Source organism: Culex quinquefasciatus, chromosome 3 (assembly GCF_015732765.1).
Source record: "Culex quinquefasciatus strain JHB chromosome 3, VPISU_Cqui_1.0_pri_paternal, whole genome shotgun sequence".
NCBI lineage: Eukaryota > Metazoa > Arthropoda > Insecta > Diptera > Culicidae > Culex > Culex quinquefasciatus.
Genome location: NC_051863.1, coordinates 53,537,588 through 53,562,535, shown reverse-complemented (window position 1 = coordinate 53,562,535; position 24,948 = coordinate 53,537,588).

The following is a 24,948-nucleotide window of genomic DNA, read 5'->3' as shown; positions in this document are numbered from 1 at the left end:
AAATTTAACTAATTTGGGGTCGCTGAACTCGAATATGACCATGAAAATCGGTCACGGCGATCCAGCAGCGTGTAATCTAAGATGGCGTCAATATGGCGAATAGTGAATATTCAAGTATTTTTAAACAACATGTAACAGCCTTGTGACCGATCAAATTCAACTAATTTGGGGTCGCTGAACCCGAATATGACCATGAAAATCGGTCACGGCGATCCAGGAGCGTGTAATCCAAGATGGCGTCCAATATGGCGAAGAGAGAATCTTCAAGTATTTTTAAACAAGATGTAACAGGCTTGTGACCGATCAAATTTAACTAATTTGGGGTCGCTGAACTCGACTATGACCATGAAAATTGGTCACGGCGATCCAGGAGCGTGTAATCCAAGATGGCGTCCAATATGGCGAATAGTGAATATTCAAGTATTTTTAAACAACATGTAACAGGCTTGTGACCGATCAAATTTAACTAATTTGGGATCGCTGAACCCGAATATGACCATGAAAATCGGTCACGGCGATCCAGGAGCGTGTAAGATGGCGTCAATATGGCGAAGAGAGATCTTCAAGTATTTTTAAACAACATGTAACAGGCTTGTGACCGATCAAATTTAACTAATTTGGGGTCGCTGAACCCGAATATGACCATGAAAATCGGTCACGGCGATCCAGGAGCGTGTAATCCAAGATGGCGTCCAATATGGCGAATAGTGAATCTTCAAGTATTTTTAAACAACATGTAACAGGCTTGTGACCGATCAAATTTAACTAATTTGGAGTCGCTGAACTCGAATATGACCATGAAAATCGGTTACGGCGATCCAGCAGCGTGTAATCCAAGATGGCGTCCAATATGGCGAAGAGAGAATCTTCAAGTATTTTTTAACCAACATGTAACAGGCTTGTGACCGATCAAATTTAACTAATTTGGAGTCGCTGAACTCGAATATGACCATGAAAATCGGTTACGGCGATCCAGCAGCGTGTAATCCAAGATGGCGTCCAATATGGCGAAGAGAGAATCTTTAAGTATTTTTTAAACAACATGTAACAGGCTTGTGACCGATCAAATTTAACTAATTTGGAGTCGCTGAACTCGAATATGACCATGAAAATCGGTCACGGCGATCCAGCAGCGTGTAATCCAAGATGGCGTCCAATATGGCGAAGAGAGAATCTTCAAGTATTTTTAAACAACATGTAACAGGCTTGTGACCGATCAAATTTAACTAATTTGGGGTCGCTGAACTCGAATATGACCATGAAAATCGGTCACGGCAACCCAGGAGCGTGTAATCCAAGATGGCGTCCAATATGGCGGGAGAGAATCTTCAAGTTTTCGACGCCATCTTGGATTACACGCTCCTGGGTCGCCGTGACAAGCCTGTTACATGTTGTTTAAAAATACTTGAAGATTCTCTCTTTGCCATATTGGACGCCATCTTGGATTACACGCTGCTGGGTCACCGTGACCGATTTTCATGGTCATATTCGAGTTAAGCGACCTCAAATTAGTTAAATTTGATCGGTCACAAGCCTGTTACATCTTGTTTAAAAATACTTGAAGATTCTCTCTTCGCCATATTGGACGCCATCTTGGATTACACGCTCCTGGGTCGCCGTGACCGATTTTCATGGTCATATTCGAGTTCAGCGACCCCAAATTAGTTAAATTTGATCGGTCACAAGCCTGTTACATGTTGTTTAAAAATACTTAAATATTCACTATTCGCCATATTTGACGCCATCTTGGATTACACGCTGCTGGATCGCCGTGACCGATTTTCATGGTCATATTCGAGTTCAGCAACCCCAAATTAGTTAAATTTGATCGGTCACAAGCCTGTTACATCTTGTTTGAAAATACTTGAAGATTCTCTCTTCGCCATATTGGACGCCATCTTGGATTACACGCTCCTGGATCGCCGTGACCGATTTTCATGGTCATATTCGGGTTCAGCGACCCCAAATTAGTTAAATTTGATCGGTCACAAGCCTGTTACATGTTGTTTAAAAATACTTGAAGATTCACTATTCGCCATATTGGACGCCATCTTGGATTACACGCTGCTGGATCGCTGTGACCGATTTTCATGGTCATATTCGGGTTCAGCGACCCCAAATTAGTTAAATTTGATCGGTCACAAGGCTGTTACATGTTGTTTAAAAATACTTGAAGATTCACTATTCGCCATATTGGACGCCATCTTGGATTACACGCTGCTGGATCGCCGTGACCGATTTTCATGGTCATATTCGAGTTCAGCGACCCCAAATTAGTTAAATTTGATCGGTCACAAGCCTGTTACATCTTGTTTAAAAATACTTGAAGATTCTCTCTTCGCCATATTGGACGCCATCTTGGATTACACGCTCCTGGATCGCCGTGACCGATTTTCATGGTCATATTCGGGTTCAGCGACCCCAAATTAGTTAAATTTGATCGGTTACAAGCCTGTTACATGTTGTTTAAAAATACTTGAAGATTCTCTCTTCGCCATATTGGACGCCATCTTGGGTTACACGCTCCTGGATCGCCGTGACCGATTTTCATGGTCATATTCGGGTTCAGCGATCCCAAATTAGTTAAATTTGATCGGTCACAAGGCTGTTACATGTTGTTTAAAAATACTTGAATATTCACTATTCGCCATATTGGACGCCATCTTGGATTACACGCTCCTGGATCGCCGTGACCAATTTTCATGGTCATAGTCGAGTTCAGCGACCCCAAATTAGTTAAATTTGATCGGTCACAAGCCTGTTACATCTTGTTTAAAAATACTTGAAGATTCTCTCTTCGCCATATTGGACGCCATCTTGGATTACACGCTCCTGGATCGCCGTGACCGATTTTCATGGTCATATTCGGGTTCAGCGACCCCAAATTAGTTGAATTTGATCGGTCACAAGGCTGTTACATGTTGTTTAAAAATACTTGAATATTCACTATTCGCCATATTGGACGCCATCTTAGATTACACGCTGCTGGATCGCCGTGACCGATTTTCATGGTCATATTCGAGTTCAGCGACCCCAAATTAGTTAAATTTGATCGGTCACAAGCCTGTTACATCTTGTTTAAAAATACTTGAAGATTCTCTCTTCGCCATATTGGACGCCATCTTGGATTACACGCTCCTGGGTCGCCGTAACCGATTTTCATGGTCATATTCGAGTTCAGCGACCCCAAATTAGTTAAATTTGATCGGTCACAAGCCTGTTACATCTTGTTTAAAAATACTTGAAGATTCTCTCTTCGCCATATTGGACGCCATCTTGGATTACACGCTCCTGGATCGCCGTGACCGATTTTCATGGTCATATTCGGGTTCAGCGACCCCAAATTAGTTAAATTTGATCGGTCACAAGGCTGTTACATGTTGTTTAAAAATACTTGAAGATTCACTATTCGCCATATTGGACGCCATCTTGGATTACACGCTCCTGGATCGCCGTGACCGATTTTCATGGTCATATTCGGGTTCAGCGACCCCAAATTAGTTAAATTTGATCGGTCACAAGCCTGTTACATCTTGTTTAAAAATACTTGAAGATTCTCTCTTCGCCATATTGGACGCCATCTTGGATTACACGCTCCTGGATCGCCGTGACCGATTTTCATGGTCATATTCGGGTTCAGCGGCCCAAAATTAGTTAAAATCGACACGTCAACAACCTTTATACTGTGATATTGTTAACTTCTGTATATAGCCGCCATATTGGTCGCCATCTTGAATATCTCGCTTCCCTTAAGGAATTCGGCTTCGTGACCGCGATTTTCGGACTCAGCGGGGTCGATTTAGTCTAGATCCATCAAAACCTGGCCTGTTACATGATTTGCCGTTAGACACACGAAAATGAGCCCTTTTTCGATTTCGTGCCTTGACTATCAAGTTTTAGTTAAAAATAATATTTTAATAATCTTCATAAATTTATTCAAAACGCTCTCTTTTAATCATGTTTTGAGCATCCCTTTTAATCAAAGTTCATTGATACAATCCTAGTCAACTCATTGATAGAGCTCAAATTTATTCCGAAACAAAAAAAAAAATGAAGAACGAGCATCACGATCACCAGATTATATTCGCTACTCCCGCGTCTGCGTCCATTCAAATCATAGATTTTCATCGTTTTCATATCCTAGAGGTAGGTTAGAATGAAACGCGAGAAGCCTTCTCCCCCGTTCGTGATGATCGAGGCAGTCGGCAGCAGCCGGCAGTAAATGTGACATTTCCTGTCTGTAAGACGATGTCAATTAATTATCCACCTCTCGCGCGGCCCGCGCTCTCTCTCAGGTGGATTGATTTCGGCGATGATAAGCGCGACGAGTGGATTGATTTTCTACTATCTTTTTTTGGGAGCTCCGGTTTTTTTGACAAAGAACTTTGTCCTAAGGTTTCTATACGTGGTGTCAATCCAAAATTTTCGCGAAGCGAAAACGTTACGTGACGAATTCCCCTCTCGGCAAATTTCCCCTCTTTTTGGTGCACGCTGGTTGGATGAACGAACGTTTCCCAATCAGTCGATCGAGAGACGTGAGATTGATGTATCTAAAATCTCCCCCACTCCACCTCATAATTTTCGGATCGTCGACGAGCCAACAAAACTCGGCTCGGTCGGTCCCGAAAATTCATTCTATTGCTGGACGTCGACGAGAACACATCAGAAGCAGATGGCCTGGTGGCCCGGTAGCAGACGGCCTGGAGGTCCGGGAGCAGATGGCTTGGAGGCAAGGACCAGCTAAGACATGCCGGTCGCGTGAATCGATCATTGGAACTGGCCACCACCTGGAGTGCCGGAGGCCCCGCGGATGTTCCGATGGGGGGACATTTTCCGGACCGTAAGAGTTGTGGCAATATGGGTATCAAACTTTAGGGATTTTGATACCGGACATGAAATTTGACATTTTGGCAGTAGTGGCCACAATCCGGAGTGGCCGGAGGCCCCGCGGATGTTCCGATGGGGGGACATTTTCCGGACCGTAAGAGTTGTGGCAATATGGGTATCAAACTTTAGGGATTTTGATACCGGACATGAAATTTGACATTTTGGCAGTAGTGGCCACAATCCGGAGTGGCCGGAGGCCCCGCGGATGTTCCGATGGGGGGACATTTGCCGGACCGTAAGAGTTGGGGCAATATGGGCATCAAACTTTATGGTTTTTGATACTGGACATGAAATTTGACATTTTGGCAGTAGTGGCCACCACCTGGAGTGGCCGGAGGCCCCGGGGATGTTCCGATAAGGGGACATTTGCGGAACCATAAGAGTTGGGGCAATATGGGTATCAAACTTTAGGGATTTTGATACTGGACATGAAATTTGATGTTTCGGCAGTAGTGACCACAATCCGGAGTGGCCGGAGGCCCCGGGGATGTTCCGATGGGGGGACATTTTCTGGACCGTAAGAGTTAGGGCAATATGGGTATCAAACTTTAGGGATTTTGATACCGGACATGAAATTTGACATTTTGGCAGTAGTGGCCACAATCCGGAGTGGCCGGAGGCCCCGCGGATGTTCCGATGGGGGGACATTTGCCGGACCGTAAGAGTTGGGGCAATATGGGCATCAAACTTTATGGTTTTTGATACTGGACATGAAATTTGACATTTTGGCAGTAGTGGCCACCACCTGGAGTGGCCGGAGGCCCCGGGGATGTTCCGATAAGGGGACATTTGCGGAACCATAAGAGTTGGGGCAATATGGGTATCAAACTTTAGGGATTTTGATACTGGACATGAAATTTGATGTTTCGGCAGTAGTGACCACAATCCGGAGTGGCCGGAGGCCCCGGGGATGTTCCGATGGGGGGACATTTTCTGGACCGTAAGAGTTAGGGCAATATGGGTATCAAACTTTATGGTTTCGGTACCGGACATGAAATTTGACATTTTGGCAGTAGTGGCCACAATCCGGAGTGGCCGGAGGCCCCGCGGATGTTCCGATGGGGGGACATTTTCCGGACCGTAAGAGTTGTGGCAATATGGGTATCAAACTTTAGGGATTTTGATACCGGACATGAAATTTGACATTTTGGCAGTAGTGGCCACAATCCGGAGTGGCCGGAGGCCCCGCGGATGTTCCGATGGGGGGACATTTTCTGGACCGTAAGAGTTAGGGCAATATGGGTATCAAACTTTATGGTTTCGATACCGGACATGAAATTTGACATTTTGGCAGTAGTGGCCACAATCCGGAGTAGCCGGAGACCCCGCGGATGTTCCGATGGGGGGACATTTGCCGAACCGTAAGAGTTGGGGGAATATGGGTATCAAACTTTAAGGATTTTGATACTGGACATGAAATTTGACATTTCGGCAGTAGTGGCCACAATCCGGAGTGGCCGGAGGCCCCGCGGATGTTCCGATGGGGGGACATTTGCCGGACCGTAAGAGTTGGGGCAATATGGGCATCAAACTTTATGGTTTTTGATACTGGACATGAAATTTGACATTTTGGCAGTAGTGGCCACAATCCGAAGTGGCCGGAGGCCCCGGGGATGTTCCGATGAGGGGACATTTGCCGGACCGTAAGAGTTGGGGCAATATGGGTATCAAACTTAATGATTTTTGATACTGGACATAAAAAGTTGCATTTGGCCATTATCTGAAATTAAGCAGTTAAAATATGAGCAATTCTCTACAAAACCGGCCGATTTCGACCATTTTTATTTTTTGTATTTTTTGATTTGGCTCAAACTTTGTGGGGGCCTTCCCTATGACCAAAAAAGCCATTTTGCATCATTAGTTTGTCCATATAAATTTCCATACAAATTTGGCAGCTGTTCATACAAAATGGTACGTAAATATTCGAAAATCTGTAACTTTTGAAGGAATTTTTGATCAAATTGGTGTCTTCGGCAAAGTTGTAGGTATTGTTAAGGACTATTTAGAAAAAATAGGTACACGGAAAAAAATTTCCCGATTTTTTGTTAACTTTTTCACAAAAACTCAAATTCCCAAAATACGTATTTTTGATTTTCGAGATTTTTGATATGTTTTAGGGACAAAATCCGCAACTTTTGAGCTATAGAGAAACATGGTCAAAATCTGCCGCCGAGTTATGATTTTTTGAAAAACTGGTGATTTTTGGAAAAAATCGAAATTTCATACATAAAATTTTTTTGACCTCATTTTTTTATGCAAAATTGAATTTGCAATCGAAAATTACTTTACAGATTTTTTTATAAAGGGCTCCGTTTTCAAGATATAGCCACCGAAAGATTGATTTCAGCGAAATATTTGCAGTTTTTCGATTTTTAAAAATAGTGACCATGAGTGATCACTTCCGAAAATATTTTTTTTGAAAAGTTCAGAAAATTTGCTATAAAATTGTCTAAGAGACATCGAAGATTGGGCCTCTGGTTGCTGAGATACAACGGCTTAAAGAAAAAGAAACAAGAAAAATGAAATTTTCTAATTCTCACCCAAACAACCCTCCATTTTCTAATGTCAATATCACAGCAACTAATGGTCCGATTTTCAATGTTAGTACATGAAACATTCGTGAAATTTTCCGATCTTCTCGAAAAAAATATTTTGAAAATTTTTAAATCAATACTAGCATTTTAAATGGGCATAATATTCAATGTTTGGCCCTTTTAAAATGTTAGTCTTGATTTAATTTTTTTCAAGATATTTTTTTCGAAAAGATCGAAAAATTTCACGAATGTTTCATGTATTAACATTGAAAATTGAACCATTAATTGCTGAGATATCATCATTAGAAAATCGTGGGCTGTTTGGGTGAGACTTAGAAAACTTCAATTTTCGTGTTTCTTTTTCTTTAAGCCGCTGTATCTCAACAACCAGAGGTCCAATCTTCGATGTCTCTTAGACAATTTTATAGCAAATTTTCTGAACTTTTCAAAAAAAATATTTTTAGAAATGGTCACTCATGGTCACTATTTTTAAAAATCGAAAAACTGCAAATATTTCGCTGAAATCAATCTTTCGGTGGCTATATCTTGAAAACAGGGCCCTTTATCAAAAAATCTGTAAAGTAATTTTCGATTGCAAATTCAATTTTGCATAAAAATGAGGTCAAAAATTTTATGTATGAAATTTCAATTTTTCCAAAATCACCAGTTTTTCAAAAATTATAACTCGGCGGCAGATTTTGACCATGTTTCTCTATAGCTCAAAAGTTGCGGATTTTTGTCCCTAAAACATATCAAAAATCTCGAAAATCAAAAATACGTATTTTGGGAATTTGAGTTTTTGTAAAAAAGTTAATAAAAAATCGGGAAATTTTTTTCCGTGTACCTATTTTTTCTAAATAGTCCTTAACAATACCTACAACTTTGCCGAAGACACCAAATTGATCAAAAATTCCTTCAAAAGTTACAGATTTTCGAATATTTACGTACCATTTTGTATGAACAGCTGCCAAATTTGTATGGAAATTTATATGGACAAACTAATGATGCAAAATGGCTTCTTTGGTCATAGGGAAGGCCCCCACAAAGTTTGAGCCAAATCAAAAAATACAAATAAAATCCATTTCCGGTTTTGGTAGAGAATTGCTCATATGCTAATGCTAAGCTGTTAAAATATATTGCTTATTAGGCAGGAAGTAATAAATAGACTACTGCAATGCACATTTTTTTGTGCCACTGTGAAAATCTGTTTCTGGAAATTTAGAATAACTATCTCGTAATCATTAAGAGCCCTGTAAAGGGTAGTTTTTAATGTCTGCTGTTCAAATTTCCTTTACTGCCGCCGATTGCTTGCAACAGCCTTGCAAAAACATTCCCGCATCTTGGTAACTTTCGAGTGGTGAAGGAAAGTAAATTGATTTCACTTCGATTTCTATTTCAGCTCCACTTGCAATTTCCGTCCCCTTAGTTCGATAGGACGGTTATAATAAGGGGGGAATTTGGACCGGACATTCTAATCGAAAATTTCAACAATCATCTTGCAAAGTTCTTTGTCATACTGGTCATGTGTAACATAACCACCTGCACCTTTTCTCTGTCGTTATGAAATCAATCGGGATAGAAAAAGTCGTTTGAACTTGACTGATTTGCTCAAATTCAATTTAAATTATTCTGTCAGGTCTTTTCAGGACTACGGTGCACACAAATCAGAGCTTTTGCACCATGATTTTGTTACAAACTGGTATTTCAATCACCTCAACTAAAAAAAAAATCATGATTTTTAAAAATGAACTTTATGAAAAATTAACCTCTGTTATGAAGGAGGATATTGGTCACTTGTTTTTTTTTTTTACCAAAATTCAAACTTCAAAATGACAAATCTTAGTCAGTTTAGACTAAATTCCAATGGAAAAATAATAGAGTTCTTAAAAACTATTTTTCTATTTTTTTTCGAAGATTAATACGGTATTTCGGAATTTGATTTTTTTGAAATAAAATATGTCTTTATTGAACTTTCTTATAATAATTACATTTCTTTTACATGCTAAGTGGTATGGCTTAATGCTCTTCATCTTTGTTGTATTTTCGTTTTATTATTAACTGATCACATTTATTTTATTGACTTCAAATTGTTTTACATTATTGCATTGAATCGAATACATTTTGGTAAAAAAGAAAGAAAAATCACTTTAACAATGCAGCGACCTCAAATTTAAATCATTAAATTTGTCCATTTTTCGAACCTCACCACAGTTCTGACCATGCGCGCTTACGCAAGCATAAATAATACTACCCGTCGACTCGCGTTGCGCGACAAATAATTAAGCTTATGTACAGGTGTGGATCATGAGTCATCCTCACCTGAAAAGCCCTTTATTAAATTTCGCCAATTGTTAGGCAATCAATAAAATGGTTAAGCTTTCAATTATGAATGTGCGATGTTATTTCACAGGGGAAATTGAGGGTGTGGCTTAACCAAATTCATTGGCATGTTTGTTCAATGGAGAATTCGACCTTCTCATTAATGACCAACATTTTTGAGAATGTTTGAGGAACATAATTTTGATAGTCCAATAACATAATTTAAAGTTTCACGACAATGGTTCGAACACATGACTTCCGATTTTGAGGTGTACTCACTACACCATACGGAAAGTCATGAAGAATTGCAGAGGTCTGCACAATTTAATTCATGAGGTTCATCGATGCTTCTCATCGGAACGGACAACTTTTAGTAGAACAAAATTTAGTAGAGTTTTCGGGGACTGACTATAAAAACCCCAAAATTCTTGAGGAGGGCAGTTAGTTCCAGAGTTAGTTCCAGTCAGTTCCAGCCAGTTCAAGCCCAGTCCAGTTCCAGATCCTGAAGAAGCCCCAGACCAGCCGGACCCGCCAGCAGCCACCAGTAGCAGAGGCCCCAGTCCAGCCGGACTTAGCGGTGGAGGCCGCAGTCCGCCGGGACTTAGCCGCTGTGAAGAGTCCGCCGGGACTTAGCCGCTGTGAAGAGTCCGCCGGGACTTAGCCGCTGTGAAGAGTCCGCCGGGACTTAGCCGCTGTGAAGAGTCCACCCGGGACTTAGGAGTTCGGGTCTGGCATGGCTCGGCGAAGAGGTCTGGAGGACAAGTCTGGCTTCAACATAGAGAACTGGCTCGACGAAGATCTTAATACAAAGTGATGTGATCGTGCGCGTAGAAGTTGAAAGTGTTACCGCAAAAATGTAATCTTCAAAAAGTGTAATATACAGATAAGTGATGTTTACTGATCTGTTTTGACTCTACAAGTAAATATCACAAAAAAATCCTGAAAGCCTAAACCGCTCGGGCCGTTCAACAACTAATCCTAACTTAAAACTAAAAAAAAAAAATCATTGAAATATTCAAAACCACTAGAACGAGTAAACTACGAACTGTATTTTAAGATGATTGCTCCAAACGTTCTCACTTGTTCCGCACGAGTTTTGCAACCACGCAGTGTTGTTGTCATCTCGATGAAAATATTCAGAAGTTCTTGTGGTGAAAACAGGTCACTACTGCCTCCACCCGATGATGCTGGTTGGTTTTCCCTCGGTTGCTGACTGAAGCCTGGAGGTGTTGTATTCTCTGCAACTTTTTGCCGCTGATTCAACGGCAATGGCTGCAGATTTGGAACCACTCGAGCAGATCCCACTCCTGGTGACGCCAAAGCAGGAAAATCCACGTCCGTGTATGCTGGTGGTGTTTGGCGACGATTTGGTTGGTGCCTCGTCGTCGCTTGCTGCCGTAGTTTTACAAACTCAGCACGTTTTGGGCAGCTTCGATTCTTGGTCGAATGGTCGCCAACGCAATTAAAGCATTTGGCTTCGATGTTCTCGTTGATTGTGTTGTAAGCTTGAGTTTTGTGCTCACCTCCGCAGGTTGCACAACGACTCTCGATTAAACAGTTCCTTCCACAATGCCCAAACTGCAAACAGTTCGAACATTGTGTCACGTCACGGTGCACTGGCCGATAACGTTCCCAAGTCACGATGATGTTGAAAATTGCCCGAACTGCCTTCAGCTCAGACGGCGTTGTCGATCCTTTCTGGCAAGGGTCCTGATTTTCGGTTCAATGAACAGAAACCACTCACTCATCACCTATCCATTCGCCCCCTATTCTAACCCGCTAGCATTCATGAGCGAATGATACTCGCAAGCAGCCAGCGAGTGGCCCGAACTGTTCACTCAGCGAACAAATCCATCGTGAATTTTTTTACCTACTCCATCGCTCGACGACACTCACACACTACCATGCTCAGCGAAGAGCCATTCTCACAAAACTACAGCACGGCAGTCTTTTTGTCTTCACGCCCTCAGTTTGCCATCAATTTGATTTTTTCTTGGTGGATGTTTCTTTGAATGGTGTCTACAATGTTATGAAATCAAAATAAATGCACAATTTAATTGATAACATTGATTTTAGGCAACCCAAATCAATGAGTATAACGCAGCACATCAGAAAAAAATGTTTTCAGTTCAGAGTGATTGGCGACGTTCGGCGTGCCTTAGCCGTTCGGAGACAGTAGGAATTCATCAGGGCAATATCACGTCGCCTGCTATTTGTGCTCGCGAATGGAGTGGTTGATTTTGAGCAATCAGGTCCCTTGAACTTTCTGGAAATGAACTAGGTACAGTTGATCACGATACTTGAGGGCTTTTGTTAATTTGATTTGGTTAACCGCGGTGGATTTTCTTGAAATAATTCGAACTGTCAAAAATCCACCAAATCATCTACCACATTGATCGCACAAAAATCTGTGGTAGAAAAGTATCCACCGGTAGATGCTTTGGTGGATTTTTGACAGTTCGAATTATTTCAAGAAAATTCACCGCGGTTAACCAAATCAAATTAACAAAAGCCCTTTGATGTACTTGTTGTGTCTCGTCATCTTGAAGACTTCGATTACGTTCAACCTAAGAGTTTTGAGCTCCTCTTTCAGCACACTCACATCCATGTCGTACAGGCCTCGGAGGACCTGTTTCATGTGGTGTTACCTGGATCGCCATGGCTGTAGTATTCAATCTTTGTGTTGTTCAAGAAATCCCGAACGTAGTTGTAATCCTTTCTGACAGGTAGTAGAATTTTGAGTCCATCAGCACACAAGCGGATGGAAGCTCGTAAAGCACCAGATTTCATAAACCCGCTTAGACACTTTCGCACCGAATTCGATGACGATGTTTTGACAAAAATGGGTGGCACCTTTTCCCATCGTTCAAATTCTTCCTTCTCGCTCACGTCCACCGATCCTGCTGGTGAGGACCGCCCCTTTTTCTTGCCGTGAGGCAATTTTGCTTTTTTAAGAGCGAGTTTTTCACCGATTCACCGCGCACTGGACTCACAATCCAGAGGTCGCCGGTTCGAATCCCGGGGCGGATGCAAAAAATTCTAAGTGTAAATATAGGTATTCGGTGCCCTCTCCCCGTGCCCATACCTTCACACTTAGGAGACCCGGGAGGCGGAGTCTTGTCGCAAAAAGAACGATACACGCCTGTGGATCCGTTGACGAAACCGCAAGGTTTAAGAGGGCCACATTATAAGGTGTTACGTCGATTCCGTTCCGAAACAGGTCGTATCGAGGTGCTCCGATTTGGATGAAAGTTTCAGGGTTTGTTTGTCTATACATGAGATGAACTCATGCCAAATATGAGCCCTCTACGACAAAGGAAAGTGGGGTAAAACGGACTTTGAAGTTTGAGGTCCAAAAAATATGAAATATCTTAAAATTGCTCGTATTTCCGTAAAACTTCATCAATTCCAACTCTCTTAGATGCATTCGAATGGTCTTTTGAAGCCCTTCAAAACGTGCTATAGACATCCAGGATTGGTTTGCCTTTTTCTCATAGCTTTTGCAAATTACTGTTAAAAATGGATTTTTTTAAAACCTTAATAACTTTTCCCAACAGCCTCCAACACCCATACTCCCGTAGGTCAAAAGTTAGGGAATTTCATGGACTATAAGCCTACGGTATTAACTTTTTGGCCAATCGCAGTTTTTCTCATAGTTTGACGATTTCGCCTACTTGATACAGCATTTGACGTATTGAGCATAGGGTAAATAAGATCTATTTCTTTTTTCAAAAATGTTTTATTTAATTATTTTTTAAAGCAATATTACAACTCCAATACTTCTTACTTACGTGAAATTGTCCGAGGATTCCGAATATGACAAAATTGAGACGAAAAAGTGCCGTCTTCTCGGCATACAGGGCAAAAACTAACGTCGTAAATTTTTTGTTCTAGAAAAATCGTCAAACTATGAGAAAAACTGCGATTGGCCAAAAAGTTAATACCGTAGGCTTATAGTCCATGAAATTCCCTAACTTTTGACCTGATGTTGGAGGCTGTTGGGGAAAGTTATTAAGGTTTTAAAAAAATCCATTTTTAACAGTAATTTGCAAAAGCTATGAGAAAAAGTCAAACCAATCCTGGATGTCTATAGCACGTTTTGAAGGGCTTCAAAAGACCATTCGAATGCATCTAAGAGAGTTGGAATTGATAAAGTTTTACGGAAATGCGAGCAATTTTAAGATTTTTCATATTTTTTGGACCTCAAACTTCAATGCCCGTTTTACCCCACTTCCCTTTGTCGTAGAGGGCTCATATTTGGCATGAGTTCATCTCATGTATAGACAAACAAACCCTGAAAGTTTCATCCAAATCGGAGCACCTCGATACGACCTCTAGAACAAACCGAGCAGAATCTACAAATACTGCCTCTTAAGAACTTTTCAGGAGCTAATATCGAGGAGTACCTCACTGATTGGTGGTCCACAAAGGAATCCAGCCATTTTGCATCGTTCATATAATTTTCCATACAAATTTGGCAGCTGTCCATACAAAAATGATATGTGAAAATTCAAAAAAATTGTATCTTTTGAAGGAATTTTTTGATCGATTTGGTGTCTTCGGCAAAGTTGTAGATGTGAATATGGACTACAGTGAAAAAAATTTATACGCGGTTAAATTTTTTTTGATGATTTTTAATTTCACTTTTTGTCACTAAAGCTTGATTTGCAAAAAAAAAAACACTATTTTTATTTTTTATTTTCTAATATGTTTTAGAGAACATCAAATGCCAACTTTTCAGAAATTTCCAGAATGTATAAAAATCTTTGACCGAGTTATGATTTTTGAAACAATACGGATTTTTTTCAAAATTGTTTGCAATCAAAAAGTACTTTAATGAAATTTTCATAAAGTGCACCGTTCTCAAGTTATAGCCATTGAAAGGATTTTTTTTTCAAAATAATCGCAGTTATTTTTTTTTTAAATTAGTGCCCATGTTTGCCCACTTTTGAAAAAAATATTTTTGAAGAGCTGAGAAAATTCTCTATATTTTGCTTTTTTGAACTTTGTTGATACGACCGTTAGTTGCAGAGACATTGCCATACAAAGATTTTAAAACAGGAATGTTTTCTAATTCTCACTCAAACAACCCACCATTTTCTAATGTCGATATCTCAGCAACTAATGGTCCGATTTTCAATATAAAAATATAATGATGATGAATGATGAAATGTAGGCCATTTTGTCATTCCAGACCGACATGAAAGATAAGTCGTTTCACACCCGGTTTGCAAAAACTACTTTGTAGCTGAACGTAAATTCCTCAACCGTAATTCCAATCAAACAATCACACAAAAATGTGCTCAAAATTATTCAATTCGTTTGAATATCATGTTCTCGTTATTGCTTCTCGTCCCTGGTTGAAGGTGATCATTATTTGCTCCTCAACACCACGAGCTGGAGAAGAATTCCTGAGGGGGAACTTCTGCTCGCGACCACGGTGGTGTGGCGGGGACAGATCAACAATCAGAGCTTCAAAACATGACGACGACGATGAAGACTGAGCAGCAGCAGCAGCGAAACAACAACATCATGTGCGAGAGCGTTTAAATGAACAAACTGCATCTCACACCATTTGTAAGTGCACTCAGTTGCATTTAAAACGATCGTTAGAAATTTTTAAATGTTTCAAATCGCAAGTTAATTGACATATTTCAGAAGGTTATGAAAATGATTTCAAAGAAGAGTTCCAATTGATATTTAATTAATAAAATACAGATAACAAAAATAGTGGAGCATTACAAATTTTTTTTTTTGCTGAATTTTGAAAAATGCAACTGAATGTAGTACAAGCGATCGCGTATGTGAGATCGTTTTGGTCCAATATTCCCCGGGACCACCGCTTTGAGTCAACACTTGAGACTCCGGCCAAGACCCCCGGCAACTGCTCAAGGGGGAGGAAAATCACCCAGAGAGAGTGAGCGCAAGAGGAAGCCAGAGTAAATAATGAATAAAGTTGTTGGGGAAAAATGTCGATACTTATCAGCTTCTGTATTCTCATTTTATAAATTATTCAAATTCAAATAAATAATGAGCCTCGCCCCTTGGGGTCTCTGGGGGAGGTGGTTTGGGATGGAGGAAGGAGGGCACCACCGGATTGGGCTTGTTGGGGGAGGCCAGCTACTGAGGAATGATTGCGAACGTGCGCTCGCAACGGGTTGTTACTACAGTGTTTGTGGAAAGTCCTTCCACACATGGTGGAGTCTTCTTGAAGGTTGGAAGTGTTCCCAGATGTTTGAATAACTTTTATTCTCGTTTTTGACAAATTTGGAGTGAGAATTTTCCAAGAGCTTAAATCTTTACCTAAAATATTGATAAATATTGATAAATTCGTAATCTTAAAATAAGTTTTTAAAGCTTTCCTGGCAACACTGTCTTAATATGAATTTATACCAAATGATCCTCGAGGGAAACTTTTCCAATCGTTTTCCTGTGACACATGTGGAGATTTCAGCATGATCAGACCACGCGGAGCAGAGGTAAACCTTGAAGCTTGGATCGCGGTTTGATTGGAACCCCGTTGATGACCACCCCCTCCACCAAGTTGGGTTGAAGCGAGGGCGGGGGAAGTCGGAAATTAATTGTCCGCGATGTGATGCTGCGCCTGATAAGGGGTCCCAAGTTGGATGCGCCGGCATGGGGTTGAGAAAGGTTGAAAAGATGCAATTTTGTGTGTGCTTTGCTTCATTTAAGAGATTGATTTGGTTTTTAGGGGTGGCTGGGCTGGGGGCGGGAGGTGCGTTGGGGACCCTCTGGGGTCTCGTGGCCACATGGTGGCGGCGCTTATCTGCGCCCAGATCAACACAAGGCTTGCGCATGTCGAAAGCGACCGGAATTACGTCCTCGACCAGACGAGCGGCAAAAATTGTAGCACTTCGTGAGTAAAATGCAAACAGCAATATTATTTACTGGAGTGTGTACCTACGGCGCGGAAGCCGGTCTCTTCAGCGGGGTGTGTTTTGGGGTTTAAACTACGGGTCACAGATAAATGGGTCTGGAATTTTCCTCTTAAACTTTTGATAAGAATCAAATTTTGAACATTGTTTAAAGAAGAAAATTCTAAACTGCGCAAATGTGAAGCTTTCCTCTTTATCTTTTAGAAAGAAAACAAAAATCAATTCAAATATAAAAGAAGTCCAGGATCTAACAAACCAGGACTATTGAAAATAAAATAGTTTCGGTAAGTACTCCAAAATTCGTGCTAAAAGCGTAAATGACTAAAGTTCGAAGGTTTGTTAAAAGGTTTTAGTTTTTAGTTTTTAGTTTTTAGTTTTTAGTTTTTAGTTTTTAGTTTTTAGTTTTTAGTTTTTAGTTTTTAGTTTTTAGTTTTTAGTTTTTAGTTTTTAGTTTTTAGTTTTTAGTTTTTAGTTTTTAGTTTTAGTTTTTAGTTTTTAGTTTTTAGTTTTTAGTTTTTAGTTTTTAGTTTTTAGTTTTTAGTTTTTAGTTTTTAGTTTTTAGTTTTTAGTTTTTAGTTTTTAGTTTTTAGTTTTTAGTTTTTAGTTTTTAGTTTTTAGTTTTTAGTTTTTAGTTTTTAGTTTTTAGTTTTTAGTTTTTAGTTTTTAGTTTTTAGTTTTTAGTTTTTAGTTTTTAGTTTTTAGTTTTTAGTTTTTAGTTTTTAGTTTTTAGTTTTTAGTTTTTAGTTTTTAGTTTTTAGTTTTTAGTTTTTAGTTTTTAGTTTTTAGTTTTTAGTTTTTAGTTTTTAGTTTTTAGTTTTTAGTTTTTAGTTTTTAGTTTTTAGTTTTTAGTTTTGAGTCGTGTGGTGTTCGTCGGGGGGATCGGTGTGTGACGTCGCGCGCGAGAATCCGCGAGAAAGTGGTGGAAGATTCTGGAATCATTGAAAAGAAGTTCGCGTCGAGGCCTTGGAAGTTGAGCCATCAGTCGTGTGGTGTTCGTCGGGGGGATCGGTGAGTGACGTCGCGCGCGAGAATCCGCGAGAAAGTGGTGGAAGATTCTGGAATCATTGAAAAGAAGTTCGCGTCGAGGCCTTGGAAGTTGGGCCATCAGTCGTGTGGTGTTCGTCGGGGGGATCGGTGTGTGACGTCGCGCGTGAGAATCCGCGAGAAAGTGGTGGAGATTTCAGGATTTCATTGAAAAAGGGATTCACGTCGTCGTGTGTATATTCACTTTCATTTAGTTTTGGAAGCCCTTCCCATAGCATCGTTGCTCGGATGGCACGACGGCGGTAGAAGTGAAAAATCGCGATTGAGGAATTGATAAGTCCTTCTCATAGCGTCGTAGCTCGGAAGGCAACGATTATGTTTCCCTGATCTATTTAAAATTGCACGTCGCCGAATAAATCGATAAATACAATAACATTTAATTTTGAAAGTCCTTCCCATAGCATCGTTGCTCGGATGGCACGACGGCGGTAGATGTGAAAATCGCGATTGAGGAATTGATAAGTCCTTCTCATAGCGTCGTAGCTCAGAAGGCAACGAGTATGTTTCCTGATCTATTTAAAATTGCACGTCGCCGAATAAATCGATAAATACAATAACATTTAATTTTGAAAGTCCTTCCCATAGCATCGTTGCTCGGATGGCACGCCGGCGGTAGAAGTGAAAAATCGCGATTGAGGAATTGATAAGTCCTTCTCATAGCGTCGTAGCTCGGAAGGCAACGATTATGTTTCCCTGATCTATTTAAAATTGCACGTCGCCGAATAAATCGATAAATACAATAACATTTAATTTTGAAAGTCCTTCCCATAGCATCGTTGCTCGGATGGCACGACGGCGGTAGATGTGAAAAATCGCGATTGAGGAATTGATAAGTCCTTCTCATAGCGTCGTAGCTCAGAAGGCAACGATTATGTTTCACTTTCTGGTCATATCATCTACCAAGATGAATCCTGACCTTCCCTTTCCTTCCCCTACTAACACAATTCCCCCACTTCCCGTGATGCTTGAAGGAGATGCTGTGGATTCAACGGTCTCATGCGGTGTCAACAGGTATAGAGCGACAAACTCTGTGTCTGATGAGTCTGCAACTTCAACTATCGGACTAACATTCCTACCTTTGTTGAACTGCATCTCCTTGGGGGGGCGCCGGTATTGACTTGAAGCAGAGATCTTCAGGGGTTATACAGTGAGGATGATTAGCTCCCACTAATCATCTGTTGGTTCATTGTGTAACTTCAGCTGATCCGTCAATAACGGAGTAGCAGCTCATTGGCAGTCAACCATGCTCATGCTCATGCTCATGCTCATGCTTTAGTTTTTAGTTTTTAGTTTTTAGTTTTTAGTTTTTAGTTTTTAGTTTTTAGTTTTTAGTTTTTAGTTTTTAGTTTTTAGTTTTTAGTTTTTAGTTTTTAGTTTTTAGTTTTTAGTTTTTAGTTTTTAGTTTTTAGTTTTTAGTTTTTAGTTTTGAGAAATTCCAGCTCAAATCAGGAATTTTTCTGGTACTTTTGTTCCCGACCCTCTCCGAGTTTCAATGAAACTTTGTAGACATGTTATCCTAGGCCTATTTAAGCTATTTTTGTGTATATGGAGCCAACTCGAAAATAACATATGAGAAAGGCGTAAGTTATTTAAATATTTTTGAATTTTGCAATTTAAAAATTACTGTATCTCAAAGCCGTTGCATCGAACCAAAAATTGGACGGGCTTTCTGAAAAAAATAAAACACTGAAATTAAAATACATGCCACTTCCATGAGATTGTTTGATTTTCATGTTTAAAAGTCAAATTTTAAGGTGTTGTTACGTTTTTTTTTCGTTCAATTTTTTTTTGAGAAATAGGCTAAGTCGTCACTAAAAGATTGACGATAAATACAGGATGGTATGTCTCTCCTAAAAAACACAAAAATCATTTACTGAAACTGTTTTTTTTAAAGTGGTCTAAACGTCAAAATTTTTAAAAACCGATAGTGGGAATCGATTCTCCAGACAATTTTACATAAAGTCTCCATATTGACTATTGTCTTATGTACAATCCTTGGGAAGATACAGCGGTTTAATAAATCAAAATGTCGAAATAATAGGCCATTGACAGCTTTTTAATTTGACTCGTTTTAATATTTGCGTAAGCTTATTTACTTATCAGGTTTCTTCTACACTGATTTTTTTTCTATTTTAAGTTATGAGCATTTTTTTTGAAACAATTTAGCCTATTTCCTCAAAAATTTTGAACGAAAAAAAATCGTGACTGAAGTGTCCGATATGACTAATTAAACACGCGTTTAGTACTAGGTTAAAACTTTATTAAATCTAGGTATAAGTTTACACTGGACGTCTTGACTCGACGACGGACGACGACAGAAGAGAGCGAATCTTCATTTGGGTTGCACAACCGAGCTCATTGCTATAATCTAGCACTAGAGTTACGACTACCTACTGGACATTACACTTCTGCAGGTTGGTACTATTTTATAGTACCGAGGGATACTACAACTCTCCCACACATAACCGTTGACGACTACCGATTCTTAAGACCTTTGACAGACTGTCGACGACAACATGGCGAATCACATTTTCAATTGAGGTTATGTTTTTGATTTTGTTAGCTAACTTTTTTTCCTGACTAGGGACTACAATTTTACCAAGACTTTACTCTGCAGACTTGACTGACGACTGACAACTGAAAATTCAACAAATTTGACTCGACTTTGACTCTAGTTGGGGCTTCCTGACTCGGTAGCATCGGCACACGCGTTGAGACGAAGAACCTCGACATTTTCCGACAACTCGGCTACGCGTTGATCCTCGCTGGCCTCTTGCTGGACTGATCAGACTTACCATCAAACTCACAGTGTGTCGAAATGGGCCCTTTTCCCCACACGTGTAGCAGGTCCAGATTCGCGCAGGACACGTGGATGGATCATGGCGCCGACCACAGCGAAAGCATAGCCCAAATGGACGCTTGAGATGAGACTTTTGCTCATACTGACCTTGACCTCTCCCTCCGACAATGGATCGTTGCGCACTTACCTTCTGCATGGTCGCAAACCTAACCTCAGACTGATACGACATCTCTTTGGTGCAATTGTTAGGTTATGTTTCACTACCACGTTTTAATCACTAGACTCAATTTTTCACAACTGTTTACGCACTACGACTTCACTTCTGATTTACTTACTTCAACGGTTTTACCCTCGTCGCCAGGTTGAAGTGTCCGATATGACTAATTAAACACGCGTTTAGTACTAGGTTAAAACTTTATTAAATCTAGGTATAAGTTTACACTGGACGTCTTGACTCGACGACGGACGACGGCAGAAGAGAGCGAATCTTCATTTGGGTTGCACAACCGAGCTCATTGCTATAATCTAGCACTAGAGTTACGACTACCTACTGGACATTACACTTCTGCAGGTTGGTACTATTTTATAGTACCGAGGGATACTACAGTGACATCACCTTAAAATTTGAAAATCAAAAAATCAAAAAATCTCATAGAAGTGTCGTGTATTTTTATTTCAGTGTATTTTTTTTCAGAAAGTCCGTCCAATTTCCTACAAGTTTGTCTTTGACCACTTTTTGGTACGATGCAACGGCTTCGAGATACAGTCATTTTTAAATTTCCAAATACAAAAATATTTGAATAACTTACGCCCTTCTCAAATGTTGTTGTCGAGTACAATTGGTTCATATACACATAAATGGCTTATAGGGTAGAGGACCCAGTTTTCGCCCTGCTCCAGTTTTCGCCCACCTACTGGATTCAATCTGTATTTAGCAAACTTATACAATTTTTTGGTTGAATTTATTATGCAGGTTCACATATTCATTCATTTCTAGTACTTATTGAAACTTTCCTGATGAATTTCTATTGTTTATTTAGTTTTTATAAGCTTTTAAAAAAATGCCTTACTGCAGCCGCCATATTTTTTGTCAATTTAGCCTACAGCGGGTAATAATGTTTATGAAGGAAAACAACTCATTTTGCAAAAAATAATTTAAATGAAAAATTCATTAGTTCACTGTATGTCTGAATTTCATGAAAATCTAGTGATTTACCTGTTTAAAACGTTTACCAAAGGTTATTTCAATAAAATAAAGTGCGCGATTTCTGGGGTCATGAAAAAACATGCGATCCAATTTTCGTCCAGGGCGAAATCTAGTATTGTGTTTTAAGATTTTATCTAGAACCAGTTTTCGTTTACCATAAAAACTTATCTAATCGCAGCGAAATAAGCTTGAAAATATATTGGGAACATTCTAGATTATTTTTTAAGGATAAATAATCATTTTTATTCCTTTCACTCATAAGGGGGTTTTGGTATAAACATCAGTTTAAAAATTAACCTAAGCTAAGATATGGGACACCTAGTTCAAATGTAGTAAAAGTTTACTGGTACAGAGGAGAAATTAAGCAGAGGATGGAAAAGTGTGTAACTACTTTGCTTTAAGAGGTACTCGAAGTTTTATATTGAGTCAATTCGGGAGCGAAAAAAAAAGCTCTTCTAACAAAATCAACAACAACATGGAGCTAATTGTAACTGTGTGCCCTTATATTGGGTGAATCGGGACACATGAGTTCTATCACAAATTTTGATTTAGTCATATTTTTTTAGTGAGAGTGAGAACATGTTTTGGTTTTAGTTAGTATATACAAAGAACCTCAACATTAGTAAGATATCTGTAATGAAAACTCCTAGGGTTTTTTGAACTTCAATTTATTTTACGACAAAAGAAGTGCACATCAATGAAATTGAGCTTCGGGAACATGTTGTGTATCAATAGGAGACCATATTTGCTTAGCTTTGTGTCATAATTTCATTGGATTTCTTGATTTTTGTCGTGGGCGAAAACTGGTTCCAAGGGTGGGCGAAAATTGGATTTAGGGGGGCGAAAATAGGCTCTTCAGAGCACTTTATTAAACGCAAAATTTTATCAAAAATGAACATGTAAATTATAAAAACCTTGTGGAAACTTAAAATCAAAAAGTTTATCATCGTTCTACAACAAATAGAACCAAAAACCATAAATTTGCATTAAGTTCTCATCAATTTTCCTAGATTGCCACTATAAAGTGGGCGATTTCTGGGTCCTCTACCCTATAAGCCTAGGATAACATGTCTACAAAGTTTCATTGAAATCGGTGAGGGTTGGGTACAAAAGTACCAGAAACCCCAGTACCTTCGACAAAGACGTAAGTCTACGTCAAAAAATCCAGATTTGAGCTGGAATTGCTTTTTTTAGTTTTGGCTTTCAGAAAAAAATACACTGAAAGAAAAATACACGCCACTTCTATGGGATTTTTCAATTTTTGTGATAAAAAGTTAAATTTTAAGGTTAAGTCACGATTTTTTTTCATTCAAAGTGTTTGAGGAAATAGCCTAAAATGTGACAAAAAGACTCACGAAAAATGCAGGATGGTATGTCTCTCCTAAAAAAATACAAAAATCATTTACTAAACCTGTTTTTTTTGAAAAGTGGTCTAAACGTCAAAATTTTTTAAAACCGATAGTGGGAATCGATTTTCCAGACAATTTTACATAAAAGTCTCCATATTGACCATTATCCTTAGTCCAATCCTTGCGAAGTTACAGCGGTTTTAAAAATAAAAATGGCGAAAAAACAGCTTTTTGGTGGTTTTTGGCATTTTCTATATGACAGACTTGATTTTTCAGTCTCGAAAATATTTTTACTGGAAAGCTCGTCCCATTTCCCATAAGTTTGCCTTTGACAGTTTTTCAATTTGACTTGTTTTGATAGGTTACGTAAGATGATTTACTATCCAGATTCCTACCACGCTGAAAAAAATATTCTGTTTTCAGTTATGTTCAATGTAATTAAGCTTATATCTGTAAGCCCATGCATCCAATTGAAAAGCTGTCAAGGGCAAACTTATGGGATATTGGACGAGCTTTTCGGTAAAAATATTTTCGAAACTGAAAAATCAAGTCTGCCATATAGAAAATGCCAAAAACCACCAAAAAAGCTGTTTTTTCGACATTTTTATTTTTAAAGCCGCTGTAACTTCGCAAGGATTGGACTTAGGGCAATGGTCAATATGAAGACTTTTATTTAAAATTGTCTGGAAAATCGATTCCCACTATCGGTTTTTGAAAATTTTGACGTTTAGACCACTTTTCAAAAAAACAGGTTTAGTAAATGATGTTTGTATTTTTTTAGGAGAGACATACCATCCTGCATTTTTCGTGAGTCTTTTTGTCACATTTTAGGCTATTTCCTCAAACATTTTGAATGAAAAAAATCGTGACTTAACCTTAAAATTAAACTTTTTATCATAAAAATTGAAAAATCCCATAGAAGTGGCGTGTATTTTTCTTTCAGTGTATTTTTTTCAGAAAGCCCGTCCATGTTCCTACAAGTTTGTCTTTGACCACTTTTTGGTACGATGCAATGGTTTCGAGATACAGTCATTTTTAAATTACAGAATACAAAAATATCTAAAAAATTTACGCCCATCTCAAATGTTATTTTCGAGTGCAATTGGCTCAATATACACAACAATGGCTTATATAGGCCTAGGATAACATGTCTACAAAGTTTCATTGAAATCGGAGAGGGTCGGGTACAAAAGTACCAGAAAAATTCATGATTTGAGCTGGAATTGCACTATGATAACATGAAATGTTATTGAACTCTTATACAAAACTGGATTTTTAAGAAGAATCCATAACAATTTCTGTTATTTTAACAGTATTTGTTAATGAAATGCCATGAATTTTGTTATTACCATCTGCCCGGGTAGTGTGCGTTAGCACCGTGTAAAAAGTGACAGTTCGTCACTTTTAGTTTGACTTTGACCAACCAACGGGGTACAAACTAAAAAGTATCAAACGAAAAAGTGACCAACCACCGGGGGTTGAGTGTAATATAAATTAAATAATTACAAAACTTTTACAACCCAAAATCTCTGACAACGTAAACACAAAACGCCGTGTTTATCTTAAAGTTCTTTAAAGTTCACGCCGCCACCCCTTCTGCGAATGTATATGTGTTTGGTGTGTACCTTTGCGCCAAAGGTAAATTGGGCAAATTTCCTGCGCACACATTTTCGAGCATTCGCATGATTGGCATGAATAAGTGCGCCGGCCGGCCGTCGAGGCTTGAACGCATGGCGCCGAAATTTGTTAGCCGCTCCAAAACTCGTCCTCCTGGCCTCGGCTTATCGCGCCATGATCTGCGCGCCGAGATTACACGCCAAGTGAATAATGAGATCGCTGAGTTTTTGGGTTTGGGTTGAGGGGAATTTGTTTGGTAACAAATTTTAAGGTTTAAGTATTATTTTTGTTTCGT